This window comes from Octopus bimaculoides, chromosome 24 (genome assembly GCF_046866305.1).
Source record: "Octopus bimaculoides isolate indiv1 chromosome 24, ASM4686630v1, whole genome shotgun sequence".
NCBI classification, from domain to species: domain Eukaryota; kingdom Metazoa; phylum Mollusca; class Cephalopoda; order Octopoda; family Octopodidae; genus Octopus; species Octopus bimaculoides.
In genome coordinates, this window is record NC_142951.1 from 17,016,952 (window position 1) to 17,032,422 (window position 15,471).

General features: G+C 37.6%; 1 protein-coding gene across 1 annotated transcript in view; it reads right to left on the reverse strand.

The window, feature by feature from the left end:
* The window catches only part of LOC106873371 (transmembrane protein 107), a 48,526-nt gene that overhangs the window by 11,368 nt on the left and 21,687 nt on the right, over window positions 1–15,471 (reverse strand). The window lies entirely within an intron of this gene.

The window sequence follows — 15,471 nt, forward strand, 5'->3', positions numbered from 1 at the left end:
GTGGACTTTATTGCTGCAGCCCAAAATGGAATACACCCATAACAAAAGAAATACACATACAAATCATTGTCATCTTTATTTAATGTCCATCATTCATGTTGGCATAGGTTGGACAGTTTGACAGTAGTTGACAAGCTAGAGGATTGCATTGAGCTCCAATCCATTTTGACATAGCTTTTACAGATGGATATCCTTTTTAATACCAACGACTTTAGAGAGCAGACTGGACGCTTTTTACATGACACCAGCACCTGTGAGGGAAGCTCCTTTGATGGGTGGGGTATTAAAGGAGGTGGCTTGTGCCAGGTGATGAAAGGTTAGAGTATGATAGACAGACAGAAACAAGTGTCTTGCTGTAGATGAGATACAGAGTTACTCTAGACAAAGAGAGAGAGAGAGAGAGAAAGAGAGGGAGAGAGAGAGAAGGAGAGACAGCCAGGGCAAACTCTCAAGGTACATAGGATGTGAATATGAATGGGATGGTAGAAGATTGCCCAGGGTGTGTGAGTAAGAAGTTCACATGAATGTAAAAAGGGGGAGGGGGGATGCAGTGACTGGTGAAACCTGGGTATATTGGGGTGGGGTATGATAAGATAAAAATGACACAATTGGCAGGGCAGAGAGGACAGGATATATACACATACAGGGAGACAGGACAGGATACACACACACAAGCACACACGCACACAAGCACACACGCACACACGCACACACGCACACACACACACACACGCGCGCGCACACACGCACACACACACACACACACATCAGGCTGGGTAAAATGTAAGCAATGTTTTGAAACATGAAATTCATCACAATATATTTCAAGAATGCGGAAATTTTACCCATCAAAGTTAAGTACCATTACAGTGAACACATTTTTGCCAATGAGTTACAAGTTTGTTTATTCTGTAATATAAAAATCTGGAGTTCTGAAGCTGATGAACTCTTTCAATGCACTTTGAATGCACTTTCAGGTCTGGGGAATAAGTTGAGTGGGGAAGAACTTCGTAGCCAAGTTCCTTCAATTTCTGGAGCATCATTAGTGAAAAGTGTTTGAGCATTGTCATGAAGAATGATTGGCCCTCTTCAGTTGACCAGTCTGGGATGGAGGAGTAGCAGTTTTTCATTCATTTTAGGCAATTTCATGGCAATATATTTCTTCAGTAATGGTTTTTTGGGGTTTTAAGAAGTTATAGTGGATGAGTCCAGCAGTACACCACCAAACAGTCACCATAACCTTTTTGAAGAGCTTGGTTTTAGGGAAGCTTTCCAGTGCTTCATTATGGTCCAACCACTGCGAAGAACATTTTTTATTATTATACAGAATCCACTTTACATCAATGCAGTCAAGAAATGGATTGGTCTGGTTACAGAGAAGATGCGACGAACAAATTTCATATCTGCACATTTTTTGATTTTCATTCAAATTGTGTAGTACCCATTTGTCAAGCTTTTTTGATTTTCCAATCACATTCAAGTGGTTTTAGGCAGTTTTCTGGCTAACTTAAAGTTCTTTTGCCAGTTCTTGAGTGGTTTTATGTGGATCTTCCTCAATGACGGTCTTTAATTGACCATTGTCGATGACAGATGGGCGTCCACTATGCTCACAATCTTCAAGGCTCAGGTCTCCACTGTGAAATCATTTAAACCATTTTCGAGCTGACCACTCACTGGTCATTTCTTCACCAAACATTTTGCTGATATTGCAAGCAATTTCAGCTGCTTTACATCCTTTTTCGAAGTTGAATAGCAAAATTGCTTGAATATCATGCTCAGTCTATGTCTGTATTATCTATATTTGTGTGTATTTGTCTGTCTGTATTTGGGTATGTATGTGTTTAAAAAAAAAATCAAAACTGCAAAAATCCAGTACAAATTCTTCATGGTTCAAAATATTGCTTACTTTTCACTCAACCTTATACATACATACATACATACATACATACATACATACAGACAGACAGACAGACATACATACATACATACATACAACAAGTACAGAGGAATAATTATAATGTGTTTCTTCCTGTTGTTTTCTCTCCTCTTCCTTCTTACTTCATGCCAGCCTTCTGTAATGAACTACAAGCAATGCCCAATTTTATTTTATTTTTTTTCTCCTTTCCTCCTTTTGTCTCCATATCTCTCTCTCTTTGATAAGTCATAGTGATTCACAAGCACCACCCACAATTCTAACACAGCTGCCTGATTGGTGTATAATGGTAAATATCTTTAAGCATAAACATCAATCCAGCATGAAACCATTAATGCGAAATGTCTGATGAACCATACACGTGGAATAATGACATGCTCAAGATTCATAGATATTATAATATTGAAAAATATCCTATGGCTGTGAGAATATAGTCACAAATATACATGTAGTATGCAGAAATGTACATAGCAATGCATTAATTAAATATAAATTTCTATCCACAAATAATTTGCATCATTATGTACAACATCTATATATAAATATTTATATGTATAAGTAGTTGAAAAATATTGTTATAGGTATAAAAATACCATAAACAATTATAGAAAAGATGTTGAATCAAAATTTCTCCCTAATTGTATCTTATTTTAATTTATTTTATTTTATTAAACCTTTTTTGATATCCTTACAAAAATTTCTTCACACTGATGAAAATAACAATGCATAAATTTAATTATAATAACTGTGGTTATAATTTTTTTCTTACATATTTTTATTGTCCTTTGAAACACGCATATGTATTAAATCCTTTTTTGTATCGAATCTAATTTTGATTCAACATCTTTTTCTCCTCTATTTTTCTATAATTGTTTATGGTATATTTATACCTATAACAATATTTTTCAACTACTATTTTCATATTCTTATTACTTGCTCTGGCTGTTTTTTATGAATATGATGAATCTTTATTAGAAATCATTCTTTCTCTCTTTTTGGACCTCTCAAAAAGTTTGAATTGTTCTCTTTTGAACTTATTTTTTTCCATATATGTATGTAGTGACCGAAACATTTCGAAATATGCTGTGCTTGAGAAGACCCGGCAGGCCAAGTCAAACCATAACCTGTTGGCCTATGCCAGTGGTGCAACCAGTCCACTTAGGCATACCTTTCTTTCATTGGACACTAAACTCTGATTGTGAAGACCTGTTGAGGCAAGTGAAATCGGAATCATATTCGATGACAGCACCGCATGACTGGCATCTGCGTCAGTGGAGCTCTAAGAGCATCATCCGAGCGTGATCATTGCCAGGACTGTTGTGTGGCCCCTGTGCTGGTGGCACATAAAAAGCACCATTCAAGCATGATCGTTATCAGCACCACCTTACTGGCACTTGTGCCGGTGGTACGTGGAAAACAACATTCGAGCGAGGGCATTGCCAGTGCTGCTAGACTGGCTCCTGTGCAGGTGACATGTAAAAACACCATTTGAGCATGGCCATTGCCAGTACCACCTGACTGGCCCTCATGCCGGTGGCACGTAAAAGGACCCACTACACTCTCCGAGTGGTTGGCGTTAGTAAGGGCATCCAACTGTAGAAACTCTGCCAGATCAGATTGGAGCCTGGTGCAGCCATCTGGCTCGCTAGTCCCCAGTCAAACCATCCAACCCATGCCAGCATGGAAAGTGGACGTTAAACGATGATGATGATGATGATGATGATGATGTATGTATGTATGTAGGTATACACACATACACACACTGTACACACCTCACACCCATCACAAATATAATTAGATGTTTATACACATAATGCATTCTCTGCTCCTTTGTACCACATGGACTCAACTCTCCTCCCTTCTTCATCTAACCTCCTCCCCTCTCCTCTCTCCCTCTCACACCTACTTCCTCCCACCCACCTCTCCTCTCTTCCACCGACTCCTACTTCTTCTCTTCACCCTTCTCCTTCTCTCTTCTCTTCACTCTTACCCACCGTCTCCCTTCATTGTCACCCCTCCTTCGTAACTCCACTCCACCTTCCCTATCCATCCCATCCCACCCCACCCCATCCCTTACATCCACTACTACACTTCCCACCTCTATCCCCACCCTCAGCCTAACCCACACCCCACCCTTGCTTCCCCCACATTCCAACACCATCACACCATACTGCACACCACTACACCATACCACACAACACCACACCACATCACCACACACACACTAGCACTGACCACTTCCCAGCCCCACATCTACACACCTGCACACATCAAGGTCACCAGCCCTCTTCAACATGCACACACAGGTTCTCTTATACACACGCACGTGCACCTTCGTTTTGGGATCACCACTATTTTATTATCTCCCCTTCTTCCTAGCTCTCCTGTGTGACCCCTCTGTCCGGCATTTGCCGTGATAGATCGCTAGACACTACACATTCTATATTTTTTCTTCTTGTTTCTTTTTGTGTTCCTTCCTGTGGAAGAGCGTAGGCTCGAAACGCTAAAGACTTTTTCACTTCCCGAGCATTAAACTAATACATCTGTTTGTTGTCTACACCACCTGTCTTCGTCTTTTGTTTTTCAGGTCAATGTTTAGTAGAAAACATAGTTTACAAATGTGATGTTATAACTGAGACCAACACTTATACTTATATCAGCTGTTCTGTAAATCTCAAGGGGCACTATGCAGCCCTATTCATCTTTTAAATTAAGACATAGGGCTGGCAGGACATCTCTAGCCATGAAGATTTGGGAACTCAAAGAGGACAATGTTAAATTTGATTTAAGTTCGGACATCATTAGGGTTGCTAGACCGTACTCAAACAGTAGATATGGCTGCATGGAGCTATTTGAAATTTTAAGATCTAAAAGTGAAATAACTACTAAATAATAAACTAAACCTTTGTCTTTCCTGTATACATAAGGCTACCCACACATTCAAATACTTTAAGAACATTAAACAACCTCTAGGTCCAATACTATTTACTCCCCCTTTCACTGACCTATCATTCTATCTATTACATGGAAAAATGCAAGCAAGAGAAATAATATTCTTAAGATTATAAATCTGGAAAAGTACAGGATAAGTTACTACACTTGGAAAAGTACAGGACAAGTTAGTACACCTGGTAAAGTACAGAAAAAGAAAATTTTTACTTAAAATATTGCAGCTAAGGATAAAATTTGAATATTAAAGATTAATTGATTTTAATTTTCAAAGTCACATTATAACTAAAAAAGGTACCATCATTTTATTAAAATACTGACACACTAGAATACTTAAAAAATGAGAGCCAGAAGTACCAATATAGCTAAAGTTTTATGCAAAGTAGAATAGTATATATGATGTAGGCAAATTCATTATGTAAAAAATAGGCATTGGGTCAAGACTAAAAATGTGAAGACTTGACAATAACTTAGGCAATAACTCAAGCAAATCTTACTGCGAATTTGTTGTTATAGGTAGATTTTACTGTAATATGTAACTAATTTTTGTATTATTCTATTTATTGTACTAACAATCATTTTTAAATAACCTATTTTCAAATTTCTAATTGTTTGTGTGTGTGCGTATATACATACATACATACATACATACATACATATATATATATATATATATATATATATATATATATATATATATATATATATATATCAAAAGGATGTGTAATAATACTATTCCATGGCTATACCAACAATCCAATAATACTATTCCACATATACAACAATCCAACATACCTCCATCATCAGCCGCCTCGTAGATATCATTATGGTTTCAACACCTGGGCAGTACCATTCAATCCAGCGGTGTCAACAGCACTAAAATAAGTGTTGCTTGGGAACAAACAAACCAAAGAAACCATAACTTTCAAACACATTTATCCTATGTACAACCGTATTGATAAATAAATTCAATAAGTAAATTACAACCAACTCCTAAATACATAACTAAACAGTGACAAATCTATTAAGTCATGCAAAAATTATAATCCCTACTGTCTTTGTAATATAATACAAAAATAGAAGCTTAATAACCACATTATTTCAAGCAATCAATTTATAGGCAGGATTAAACACTAATTTTAATAAAACTACAACGAAGAAACATATAAACCAATGTACATGTATTGGTATTAATAGTATACTGCAATGACTAAATTATATGCTAAATTGTGACCAATCTTTAAGTCCATACAAATAATAATCCCACTACATAAATCTAAAAAAGAAGCACATGCTAAAGCATAGAGCAGTAATGTATTAAGTAATATTAAGTTAATGTCTGGTCATAGAGTGATCAATGATTTTACATCCACAAAGCTTTAGCCTCATGGACGTCTTGTCAGACTCTAAAGCCAAAGACCTCATCGATGTCTCATTAGACTCTAAAACAGAAAACTTGTCTTTGGCTTTAGAGTCTGACGAGACATCCATGAGGATATGGATGTGAAACCATTGGTCACTCTATGACTAGATATTAACTTAATTACTTTAATATATACATATATATACACATATATACACATACATACATATACATATATATATATCTTAATATATAAAGCTGAAGTTGTGTGTCTGTGTGAAGCCTTTTTAAAAGTTTATAGAAATCCACATTTTCCACTTTTTCGTAAAATTTTTTACATCAATGGAATTTTCTCAATGTGAACTTTCCAGTGCAGTAATTAGATTTTTTTAATTCCGTTTACTTTGTGTGATTTAAGGGAGATTTGGCTGTTGTTTCTAGCAACTTTTATATTTCTTCCCTTCTACCTGGAACGCTGTTCTTACACAAGCACTCGACATAAAAATATAGAGAGTAAGGGTAAAAAGAGGGAGAGGGAGAGAGTGAGAAAGTGATACATACATAGTCATAGATTAAACTTTCATCTCAGTATTCTTTACCTATTTTTCATAACATAGATATGTAAAAACACACACAACCACACACAACCACACATACATGACCTGTGACAACAACATACACATTGCTCTCGATCTCTATTCATTTTTCCCCCTCTTCCTCTCTCGCTCTCTCAAACGCATGCACGTGCAAGTAAACACAATCATTCAGTTCGTCAATGTGGCATAACTACAGAGTTGTACCCCCCAACTTTGGAAGGTCATAACTTTCATAAAAATGAATATCTTTTTATGAAATTTTCTATGCATATATTATCTATTATGTAGATTCCTAATATGCAAAAATTTTCGGTGAAAGTGTTTTGGGAGGGGGTGGGGGACAATTTTCGGAAATTCCACTTAAATTCCTCTTAACTTCCAGGAAAATGAATATTTTTTCATGAAATTTTCTACAAATATACCTTGATGTATGTACATTTCGAGCATGTAGGAATCTTGAAGGAAACAACTGCAGGTTATTTTTGAGAAGTGTTCCCCACTCGGTGGTGTTTCGGAGCAAGTCGTCCATATTTGTTTCATTTTTCTCTATTATGTGCTTACGTGCATCCTTAGATTTCTAATGAAGTAATAAGCAGTGAAGAGAAGCCGTCATAAGAAAACTTTTAACTACCTCTATTCCTTTCTCCCCCTCTCTCTACCTCTTCCTCTCTCGCTCTCTCAAATGCATACAAGTGCAAGTACACAATCATTCAGTAAAATATAACTCATATTCGTCAATGTTTTGTAAATATACCACAATTTTCACTAGGGTGTTAGGGTTAGGGTTTTAGGGTCAGGGTTAGGGTTTAGGGTTATGGTTACGGTTACGGTTAGGATTAGTGTTACAGTTACGGTTTTAGGGTCAGAGTTAGGGTTTTAGGGTTAGGGTTTAGGGTTAGTGTTAGGGTTAGTGTTAGGATTAGGTTTAGGATTAGGGTTGAGTAATTGTGTGGGTGTTAATCTGAAAAATTACAGATATGTGAAAAGTACCGACCCTGCCATCTATTATAACTTTTGTTGTTCTGTTTAATATATACATAGATTATGCCTCCAAAGAAGAGAGTTTGCTGGGGAAAGACAGCAACCGGTTTAAAATGACAGCAACAGACTGCAGCAATTCAACACATTCCAGAAGCTACTTTGAACATAATCCAAAATGGTGCATCAACATCTTCTGCCCAATCTGATAGAATTCTAGCAAAACTGTGTAGCAACAGATCGCCAGCAATTGCTTCATCACAAATAGTTGTTTTGCACAAGCATTTGTATAGCCAATTAGACGGATGAAATTTACGTACGCTTAATAATGTTACGCAAAACAGCCTTCAGACTTTCCCTATTAATTTCATCGTCTTTTGAATTATGAACATATTTATATCATAAGGGTTTTTTCGTTGTAAGGCTTTCTTTTTTAGTTGATTTTCACCTAGCAAGACTTATCGTAGATGGCGTAATAAGTCACACCCGGACAAGGTTGGGTTATACTGCTAGTATATATATATATATATATATATATATATATATATATAAACATATATATTTTTACATGAAGTAAAACATATGTCTGGTCATAGAGTGACCAATGGTTTTGCATCCATAAATCACTTAGTTTTATAGATGTCCCATCAGACTACAATGGCTGTGGGCATATAAAGGCTATATATTCATGGCCACTAGAGTTTGATGAGTCATCTATAAAGCTAAGTGATTTATGGATGTGAAATCATTGCTCACTCTATGACCAGACATATATTTAACTTTATATAAATACATTACTGCTCTAACTTTTAGAGTCTGTTTCTTTTCCGGATATATGATCCACTGAAGAAACAAATAAATAAAAAAAAAGACAGACAGGGAAACAGATAGATGATGTGTGTGTGCATGTGTGTGTGTGTGTTTATACTTTTGAGAATGCATATTTGCATGTATAAACACATAATTTTATTTGTGATAGATGTGTATACATGGTTTGATCAATAGGTATCTGGACTGTTGCTATAGTAATGAAGCTAGAGCACAGAGAGTGAAACTGCTTGGCACAGATTGACCTTGAGCTCTGCTGTACATGTGCACTAAGTTTTAACATTCTAGCTCACTTCCACTGTTTACAGCAATGCTTGGAAGGAAGGTGTGTAGCGTGTGATTGTCACATTTACCATGACAGAGAAAGTTGAGCAGCAAATCTGCATTAAATTTTGCTAAAAGCTTGGTGATGCCTGCTCAGAGGCTTACACAAAGTTTTCAAAAGTTTTCATTGTTCTCAACACAATCAAGGAGATCTTGTGCAACTAAAATCTGAGTGTCTTTTGATCAGCTGAAAGAAGTTTTGGCACAAACTTGACAGACACGAGTCTCATACCTAAATCTTCAGGGATAATGGACTGAACTGAACTGTAACTAATCTGCGCATCCTCTGATGGTAATTTGACGATTTCCTCTCACAGGTGCATGCACATCTGCGATGATGTTTTTCTTAGTTCTGCTGGTTGCGGGTATCTCAGAACATTCATCAATATCGACATTTTACCAGCCATCTTGGAAACATCTGAACCACTCGTACACTTGTGTGCGGCTCATACACTTTCTGCAACTTTGCGTATGCCTCTGAGCAAGTATCACCATGACAACTTTCTCTGTCATGGTCAATGTGATGATCACACACTACACACCTCCCTTCCAAGCATTGCTGTAAACAGCAGAAGTGAGTTAGACGGTTAAAACTTAGTGTGCATGCACAGTAGAGATCAAGGTCAATCCCTGCCAAGCAGCTTTACTCTATGTGCTTTAGCTTTATTACTATGGCAATGGTTCAGATATTTATTGATCAAACCTCATATATAAGTGAGCGTGAGTACGTATGTATGTGTATGTTTGTATGTATAATGTGTGTACAGATATCTGGTGAGTGTGATGAGGAATATGTAAGCAGGTAAAGATTCATTCATATTAGTCTGTGTTTATGTATATGTGTGAGTGTGGAGTGAGAGTGTGAATGTGTGAAGTGTTGGATCGAAGGATTTACAGTATAGACATTCTTTTGCTTGTCCTCTTATTCCAACTGCTTAGTATCAACAAATGTGGTAATAAAAATGGCTTAATAACACTCAGTAGTAAACACTTTGATCTATATGATAAATTTCAAACTGACTTTATTTTGACTTTATTTTTATATCTTTTATTATAATTAACTTAAATCTTATACGATATATCAAATGAGGGCTATAAGTATTCAGCCTTTTTGCATGTTGCTAACATCCAGAAATGTGACATAAATATTATCCTGCATCACCTGCTTATTTCATATGTTCATTGTGTTTTCAAATCGAGAAGTCTGAGAAAGTGAACAAACCAGAATAATATTATATATTTCTACATATTGAATGTATTACATAACATTGTATGAGATATGAAATTTAAAAGATCATTTCTTTAGGGAAATAATCATAATGTTGACTTGATTTCTCCTTTCGTCTTTTAATTCATTATTTTTATTATTCACTCTGTGGTGCCTATATTAAGTTCACTGGATCTTACCTTGGAGTTGCAAAGTACTCCCCTTTGTATTAATCGGAGTCTTACTGTTCTTCTTTCAATTATTGGAATACTATGCTAGCCAGGATTCTACATGATGTGCTGATGAGGTGATTTCCAGGATTATGATTATCAATATATTATATATATATATATATATATATATATATATATATATATATACACACATATCATAATCATCATCATTTAATGTCTGCTTTCCATGCTGGCATGAGTTGGATGGTTTGACAGGAGCTGGTCAGCTGGAAAGCTGCTCAAGCTCCATGTTTGTGTTGGCATGGTTTCTATGACTGGATGCCCTTCCTAACGCCAACCACTTTACAAAGTATATGCAGTACTAGCATGGGTGCTCTTACATGGCACCAGCACAGGTACTTTTCATGTGGCATTGACACCCACAGGCCCACAAGATTAGAAATGCTCAACTGAAGAGGGATGCAGGGAATATGCCTGTATGCAAGGACTACCATGTATTTAATTAGCTTGACACATCTTTTCAAGCACAGCAAACTTCCAGAAGTCTTGGTTCCCTGCCATCCTCTCTGTGAGGCCCAACATCTGAAGATCTTTTCTCACTACTTCATCCCATGTCTTCCTGGGTCTACACCTTCCACATGTTCCCTCCACAATTAGAGCTTGGCACTTCTTGATGCAACTGTCTTCATTCATATGCATTACATGACTATACCAGTACAGTTTTCTCTTTTTCTCACTACAGCTGATGCCGTGCATACCCAGATTTTCTCTCAAATCACGTACACTCTGTTGTATATGCACACTCGTCCAGTGGAGCATACTGGCTTCAATTCTTTCAAGCCTTCACATGTTCTCAGCAGTCAAAGCCCATGTTTCACCGACATGTAGCATACAATCTGCCTTTCACTCTGAGGGAAAGGCCCTTCATTACTAACAGAAGTAGTAGCTCTCTGAACTTTGCCCAGCCTATTCCTATTATAGTGGCTATGCTTTCAGAACATCCTCCACCACAGCTAAATTGGTCACCAAAGTAACAGAAACTGTCTACTACTTCTTAGGATCCCCCCCAGATATTTGAGGGAGTCTATGTTTTGTACATTTCTTGTGTTTAACCCTTTAGCATTTAAACCAGTCATATCCAGTCCAAATATTTTACTTGTTTTATGTTCAAACTGGCCAGATCCAGTCTTTCACACCTTCCTGATAATGTTATTCTTAAAATAAGCAATCACATTAACAAAATCTCAAAGCTACATTGAAATGCATGATTGATTCAAAACAAGTTGAATAAATAAGCATTTCGTTTCTTTCCCTTCCTTTCTTTTTCCTTCTCTCCTTTCCTCTCACTCTCTCTCTTATTCTCCCGCTCTCTTTTTCTCTCTGGCTGAATAACCATGTACCTCCTCTATAGCAAGACACCTGTTTCTGCCTCTCTGCTTCTCTGTCACACTCTAACCTTTCATTATCTGACACAAGATCACCACCTCCAATGCCCCCTACTCTATAGCAAGATACCTGTTTCTGCCTCTCCGTTTCCCTGTTACACTCTGCCCTTTCATCATCTGACACAAGGTTCCCTCTTCCAATGCCTCCTCCTCTCTCAAAATTCCTTGTCTTGCAAGTTACTTGGTAACCCTGCTGGTGCTGGTGCTGATGCCACATAAAAGCATCCAGTCCACACTGTAAAGTGGCTGGCATTTGGAAGGCCCAAAACTGACCTTGCCAGTGCTGGTGTCATGTAAAGAGCACTCAGTCCACTCTGCAGAGTCGTTGATGTTAGGAAGGGCATCCAGCTGTACAAACCCTGCCAAAACAAACACAGTAGCCTGGGGTAGTCTTCCACCTGACCAGCTCCTGTCAAACTGTCCAATCCATGCCTGCATGGAAGGCAGATGTTAAATGATGATGATGATGATGATGTTGAAGTATATACACACACACACTGACACACTCACACATACACGTATATGAATATTGTTCTTAAACAAGAATAGTATTGACAATGACTACACAGCTTCAGCCAGCTAAGACATCATTGAATTACTTATGAGGGCAAAGCTGGCTGAAATTTCGTAGTCACTGTCAAGACTATGCTTGTTAAAGAATAAATAAAATTGTATTTTATAAAGATATTGAGTAATTCTTCAGCTTGATGTAAAATTGATTTTATAATAACATAACACTAATCATCATCATCATCATCACTGTTTAACATTCGCTTTCCATGCTGGTATGGATTGGACAGTTTGACATTGTGTTGGCCAGCTAGTAACTGTCCAGGCTCCAATTGTCTGTTGTAGCATGGTTTCCACAGCTGGATGTCCTTCCTAATGCCAACCACTTAACAGAGTGCAGCAGGTGCTTTCTATGTGCCACCAGCATGGGTGCATTTACACAGCACTGGCACCTGAAAGGAGCAGCCTGTATGCATGGGGACGGTGATTTTACTTAGTTTGATGTGTCTTACCAAGTATATACCTTCTGTCTTTTATTGGTTTCAGTCATTGGACACTGACCATGTTAGGTCACTACCTAAAAGGTTCAATCAAACAAATCAACCCCAGTACTTTGTTATTCCTTTTATATTAAGTCTGGTATTTAGTCTACTGGTTTCTAGTGCTAACTTATGGTAACATAAAGTAGAACTGGTTATCAAGCATTGGCTGATGGGACAAACACTCACACACATAAATGAGATTCCGCACAGCATCCATCTACCATATCCACACACAAAGCATACAAAGCAAGCTTCTTAACCACACATGTGCGCGTGCATGCGTGTGTGTGTGTATGTATGTGCAGAGACCCCCTTCGGTCATGACTGACAATGGGATTGTACCTAGGAAGTTACCCTCCCAGGCACAAATCCAGGCAAGGTTGTTTATGGAAAGCCAGCAGTCGCCCATGCATACTGGCCTCCCCTCTCCACGCCACCAGTGTTATCCAAGGGAAGGGCAAAGGCCAATACAGCTTCGCATCTATGATGTCGCGACTCATTTCTACAGCTGAGTGAACTGGAGCAACATGAAATAAAGTGTCTTGCTCAAGAACACAACACGCAGCCCGGTCCGGGATTCGAACTCACAACCTCACGATTGTAAGCTTGACGCTCTAACCACTGAGCCATGCGCCTTCACTTTATGTATGTATGTATATATATGTGTGTGTGTATATATGACATCAAAAGTTCATATATTTGAAAAAGAAGCACACTCCAAAGCATTAGAGCAGTAATATGCGGGGCTGCTGGAAAGGTCCAGGCTTTGGGTAAAATACAGGAAGATCAGTTAATTATGATTTTATTCAACATATTCCCCTCATTACAGTGGTCCTTCAGATTTTCTAAGCCCTGGAAAAGGACTTGGAAGGTTGGGCCTCCAACCAAGCCTTTTGCGATGCCCTTAAAGCTAAGAACCTTTCAGGCCGGTCATAAAGTGACCATTGATTGCACACCTAAAAGGCATTTACCAGTAAAGGTGACTCATCAGACTCAAATGGCTGAGTTATACTGTTAAGCAGTATAGGTGCAAAACCAATGGTCACTCTATGACTAGCCATAACTTATAACTTTCTAATATCTATATAGGCACAGGAGTGGCTGTGTGGTAAGTAGCTTGCTTACCAACCACATGGCTCCAGGTTCAGTCCCACTGCATGGCACCTTGGGCTTCTACTATAGCCTCGAGCCGAGCAAAGCCTTGTGAGTGGATTTGATAGACATAAACTGAAAGAAGCCCATCGTATATTTATATACATATATACATATATATATATATATATATATATATATATATATATATATATATATATGTATATATGTATGTATGTTTGTATATGTTTGTGTATCTGTGTTTATACCCTTGACATCGCTTGACAACCAATGCTGGTGTGTTTACGTCCCTGTAACTTAGCGGTTCGGCAAAAGAGACCAATAGAATAAGTACTAGGCTTATAAAGAATAAGTCCTGGGGTCAATTTGCTTGACTAAAGGTGGTGCCCCAGCATGGCCACAGTCGAATGACTGAAACAAGTAAAAGAAAAGAATAAAAGAATATATATATATATATATCCAGGGTGTCCCAAAATTAAGGCAGCCAAAGTTTTAGGCTTTAATAACTATCAATAAATGTGATAAGATATAAAAATTATACATCATTATAAAAGCATAGTGTGTTTTCTTTTTGTTTCAGACCAAATAAATTCAGATTTTGTTTTTTTATTTGGTTTTCAAGATTCTTTATGTGAATTCGTGTGCTGAAGCATATTTTATTGTGTCTGGGAGAGTCATTCTCTGTTAGTGCCTTATCAATTTAATACATTCACCGATTTCCACTCATTTATTTGTTTTTAATAAAATTTTTGTTGCGATTTGCAACCTTTTCAATAGTCGTTTGACTCTGTCCATTATCAGAATTGCGTTCTCTTTTTTTTGTATGCATGCGTGTGCGTCACTGTGCATGCGCATACACTGAAAGGTCTCCCCTCGTTTTTGTGCCACCCAGTAATACCTTAGTAAATGTACACTTTCAAGGTACACATTGGAGCCCCAACAGTATTCGGCACCATCCCACAGCTCCAAAAAGACACAATACTAGATTCAGAAAAACATTTTGTCATTCATAGGCAAGAATGTATGGCCCTCAAGAAGCCCTGAATTAAACCCGTTGAATTTTTCTGTTTGGTCCCATTTGGAGAGGAAAGTCTTGAGAACTCCTCATGCTTCACTCGATGCACTCAAGGCAAAACTACACCTGGAATGGGTTTTGATTCCGCAAGAACAGCTGTTTGCTGCATGTGAACCATTTGCACCTAGGCTGTGATTCGAAACAGAGGTGGTCATATCAAATAAATGTGGTAGTGTCATAATTGTGTTTCCTTTACCATTGCACTGCAATGCTCAGACTCAAAATATAACAATATTTTACTTTGGCAAAATTGAAAACAAGTTGATTGCCTTAATTTTGGAACATTCTGTCTGTTTGTCTGTCTGTCTGTCTGTCTGTATGTATGTATGTATGTATATTAGATAGAATCTCCATAAGATGTACACAGTGTAAGTTATGGATGCATAAGAGGTGCAGTAACATCAAAGGAAGGTT